We start from the raw sequence: 4,988 nt of genomic DNA, 5'->3' as shown, positions 1-4,988 counted from the left end.
GATGCCGATTGTCAGAGACCTCGGGCAGGCAGGGAGGTGTCACCCAAATAAACGGCGATATTGTTTCCAGCTTCCAGGGTGGTGTGGGGTGTAGCCCTCTGCTCCCACCCAGGCCCGACCAAGCAGGGCCCAGGCCTGTGAGGACCCCTGCCCGACGGACAGCCACTCCCGCACCAGCTGCGGTGTGGCCCCCCTCTTCTCCACCCCTTTCTCTTCCCACTCGGTGCTGCCTCATAACGGCATGGAACCGCCCTGGAGAGGCTGGGGCTCAGAGTGGGGGAGTGTCTGCCTGAGCTCACACAGACGGGAGAGGCAGAGGAGCCAGGCGAGGTGGCAGGCGGGGACCGGGCCATGCTGCCCCTCGCCTCTGGCCCAGGAACCCGGGGGGGCACAGGAGAGGGGCAGACGGGCACCTTTCTTCTCTAAGAAACCGCCTTCCCAGGAAAACTGGATGGAGGGCGCCCGCAGCTCAAGGGCCACGCCCGCCTCTCTGAGGACACCGTGTGGTGCCTTTGAGAACTGCAGGGGGTCCGGAGTCCCAGTCTCCATGATAATCTGTCCACAGACGGCAAGCCGGTTTTTTGTTTTGTTTTTTTAAATATGTTTTTATTGATGTCAGAGAGGAAGGGAGAGGGAGAGAGAGAGAGAGAGAAACTTCAACGATGAGAGAGAATCACCCATCGGCTGCCTCCTGCACACCCCCCACTGGGATCGAGCCCCAAACCTGGGCATGTTTCCTTGATCAGAATCAAACCTGGGACCCGTCAGTCCACAGGCTGATGCTCTATCCACTGAGCAAACTGGCTATAGCAAGCAGGATTTAAAAAAATAGATATATGTTCTTACTGATTTTGAGAGAGAGAGGGAGAGGAAGAAGGAAAGGGAGAGGGTGAGAGAGAGAGAAAGAAACATCAATATGAGAGAGGAACATCCATCGGTTGCCTGCTGCACACACCCTGACCAGGGATTGAGTCTGAAACTTGTGCCCGGACTGATAGATCCTCCCCCCACCCCCCGCCCCTCCACCCCCGCCCACCAACTGGTGGGCGGGGTATGACGTAACCTGCAGCCTGGAAACACCTGAGTGACTAACCAGGTACCTTATATGGACTACACACCGGACCACCAATCCACACCTGCCAAATCCCCTAAGCCCTTGTCCTATATGGACAATGCAGTGAGCCACCAATCAGTATGTGCCGAGTACACTAAGCCCCCCACCCCTTCCCATTCCGCCCCTCAAAAGGCGTGCCCGCCCCTGCACCCGCTGCTGTCCTCCCCTTGCCAGACAGCCCGGCAGGTCCTGCTCCTCTAATAAAGCCTGTAGTCCTGGTTTTCGGCCTCTGTCTGATCTTTCACTGACGAGGAATTGAACCGGCGACCTTTCAGTGCATGGGATGACGCTCAACCCACTGTACCACACCGGCCAGCGCGTGACGGCAACTTCTTATGCATCCCCACCTCCCTCCTCCCCTGGGTCACACACTTGCTCCCTGGTGGCGGGACACCTCCCCACGATGCTGGTACTGACTAGCTGATGCTCCCCTTCCTCTGCACCCCAACCAGGTTCATGGTGTGGCCCTGGTATGTCCTTGAGTAGGATGGGCTTAGCTGCCCCTCCTTAAAACACTGGCTCACCCGGCTGGCGTGGCGCAGTGGTGGAGCGTCGACCTCTGAACCAGGAGGTCACTCGGTCAGGGCATATGCCCGGATGGCAGGCTCAGACCCCAATGTGGGAGCCGATCAATGATTCTCTCTCATCACTGATGTTTCTATCTCTCTCCCCCTCTCCCTTCCTCCCTGAAATCAATCAAAACATATTTTAAAAAGACAGCAACACTGGCCCATCCAGAACCAGCATCTACACGGCACAGCTGTCCCAGGAGGAACATGTGGTTGACACGCAGAAGCACGTGTCCTGCCCATGCGCACGAGGAGCTTTATTTCACACCCGAGACACACGCATGCACACACGCATGCACACACACGCACGCGCACTTGCCTGCCAGGGCTGTGCCGAAGACCGGAATGGTCACCAACCTCCCATCCTCCTCCCCACCCCAAACGCCACATACTGGTTTCGTGAAAAATTCCTTAACCTTCCTCATCCCGATCTGTGAAATAGCGCACACCGCCTGCCTCCCCCCGGCTCTGAGGCTAAAATGACTTGAAATCAGATGGTGGATTCCATGTCTGACGCTCAGCGCCTGGCCCATAGTCACTGCCCTTCGCTTCTCCATCACGTGAGTTCGAACCTGTCAGGCTGTGCAAGTGCTGTGACGAGGTGACCGGGGTCAGCCCGGCCCGGCGGCGTCCCGTGCTGATGCTGTCGCTCTCTCTCCCACCATCCAGACCAGGGCACCCTGCCAGGGCCCCGGGTGAGGTGAGGTGAGCCGCCAGCCAGCTCTCAGCTGTCACAGAGGCAGCACACCTGTGAGTACCACAGGCTCTGGAGTCACATCTGGGGCCCCATCCCAGGGCCACCACTGAACATCTGTATGAACACGGTATCAGCCTCTTCTTTACAGCACTTTTAAAAATACATATTTTTTATTGATTTCCGAGAGGAAGGGAGAGAGAGAGAGAAACATCAATGATGAGAGAGAATCACTGATTGGCTGCCTCCTGACCACCCCCTACTGGGGATCGAGCCTGCAAACTGGGCATGTGCCCCTGACCGGAATCGAACCCGGGACCCTTCTGTCTGCAGGCCAACGCTCTATCCACTGAGCCACACTGGCTAGGGCTTCCTTACTGCACTTTGCCACCCTTTACCTAGGGCTCACCTCACAGATTAGCTGAGAAATAAGAGCATGCGACAACGTCTCACCTACCTGGGTGCTGGTGACCGTCCTGGCCCTCTGGGTGGGCACGGCTCACCTACCTGGGCGCTGGCGACTGTCTTGTCTTTCTGAACAGGCATCAGGGCTTCCGCCGCTGGTTCGGTGCGGCTGGCCCAGGAAGGGGTGGGACGACAAGCGGTGGGAGGTGATCCGTCCCATCTCCTGCCCTCCGTCTAATTAGCAGAGCCCTGTTAATGAGAACCACACTCATGCGCTAATAAACGGCAGGAGGCCCCCAGCTCTGAGAGGCAGCAGAGGCCCTCCGCAGGGGAGGGGCCGGCCAACAAGCCCCACTTATCTGTGAAAAGACTTGCTAATAACTTTAATTCCCCCTCCCACCCTGCGGGGCCTTTGCCATGCAAATAGACTTTCTAAACCGGGTAGGATCCTGGAGAAAACGATGCCCCGTCCCCCCAGCTTAGGGTCCTGGGAGGGGAGAGTGATGTGGGGGTGGGGGTGCGGGAAAGTGGGCCTCACCCCCACTGCAGGGACTGTGCTTTGGGATCTCTCTCTCTGAAGACAAACATGGCAGGGTGCCCCTGAAATGCAGGACAGTGACACCCCCCCCCCCCCACACACACACCGTGAATTACTGACCCTCCTGGCCTGAGCAGGAGCAAGACAAACCCATCAATGTCAACAGGTAAATAAACTGTGGTCTATAAATACAATGGAATACTCCAGGGCAAAGAAAAGAAACCGAAAACCGCCCGCTAAGTGAAAAAAGCCAGACACAAAAAGTCACATATCCTATGGCCCATTCATACGAAATGTTCAGAAAAGGAAACTCTCTACAAAGTAGAGTAGTGGGCTGGGGCTGGGGCGCAGCAGTAGAATAGTGGGGAAGGACTGCCAATGGAAACAAGATTTTGTTTTGATTGAAGGTACTGGGGTGGCATTGGCTAATAAAATTATACAGGTTTCAGAGTTTCCTTCTGGGGGGTGATGAAATGTTCTAAAATTAGTGATGATGGCCTAGCTGGTTTGTCTCAGTGGATAGAGCATAGGCCTCTGGACTGAGGGGTTCTGGGTTCGAGTCCAGTCAAGGGTGCATGCCTGGGTTGCGGGCTCGATCCACAGTGGGGGGCATGCAGGAGGCAGCTGATCAATGATTCTCTCTCATCATGGATGTTTCTATTTTTCTCTTCCTCTCCCTTCCTCTCTGAAATCAATAAAAATATATATATTGAAAAAAAATTAGTGGTGACAGCTGCATAACTCCCTGAATATATGAAAATCATTCAAATATACTCTAAAGGGTGAACTTTTTATGGTATGCAAATTACATCTCATTAAAGAGCTTATAAAAAGCAAATACCAGGTCCTGTGTTTCAAAGAAGGTTGAGGGGGTGCAGGGGAGAAGCAGGTGTCCACCGAGGCTGAGGGACCCTTGGACAGGGGATCTGTCCCCCTGCCCACCTCACTGGCCAGGGCCGGCTGCTCACCAGACCCCCGGGCCCAAGCCAGGCTCCTGGCCTCAAGCCTCCCCTCCCCCTCAGCCCTTCCCTAGACTGAATCCAGCCAACCTAGACAGGGGTGTGGCAGCTTGGCCTGGTGCTAGGTCAGGTGGGCGGCCCTGAACGCAGTCAGATGGGCCTCAGCCTCTGGGAGGTCAAGGCTCCATAAACTCAGGATTGGCTCACTGTTATTTTATGTCCCTAAACCACGTGGGAGCGAAGGAAGATGGGAAAATCCCAGCGTCCAGGCCAGGATGCTCCAGCACCAGGGGAAGAAAGGGCTTGGGACATGGGAAATGGCCCCTTAGAACCGGCGTCCCCGAAGTCCCTGGAATGGACGGAGCTGACAAAATCCTACCCGCGCTGGAGGGTTGACCCTCAGTTAAGGCTTCTGCAAAAAGGTTGTTTGGGTATAAAATGTGTAAAGGCCCCGATGAGTCAGTACTCACTGATGGAGATGTATTTATTTTCTAGAGATCCCTTAGTTTTCTCCAGCCCCCCACCAGCTTCAAAGAAAAGATGGACGGACTCCGTTTCCTGCCACTTTCCCGTAGAAAGCGCCTGCCTCCCACTCCAGGCTGACCCGTCTGAACAGGAGGTGTCGGGGGCCAGGTGCTCTGCGGGCTGAAGATGCTCCCTGGAGGAGGGGGTGGGAGCTTTGCATCCACGCAAAAAGAGAAACCGCCAA

The sequence above is a fragment of the Myotis myotis genome, unplaced genomic scaffold (genome assembly GCF_014108235.1).
Source record: "Myotis myotis isolate mMyoMyo1 unplaced genomic scaffold, mMyoMyo1.p scaffold_m19_p_23, whole genome shotgun sequence".
Lineage (NCBI taxonomy): Eukaryota > Metazoa > Chordata > Mammalia > Chiroptera > Vespertilionidae > Myotis > Myotis myotis.
The sequence above is the reverse complement of the archived record's forward strand: the minus strand, read 5'-3'. Positions refer to the sequence as shown.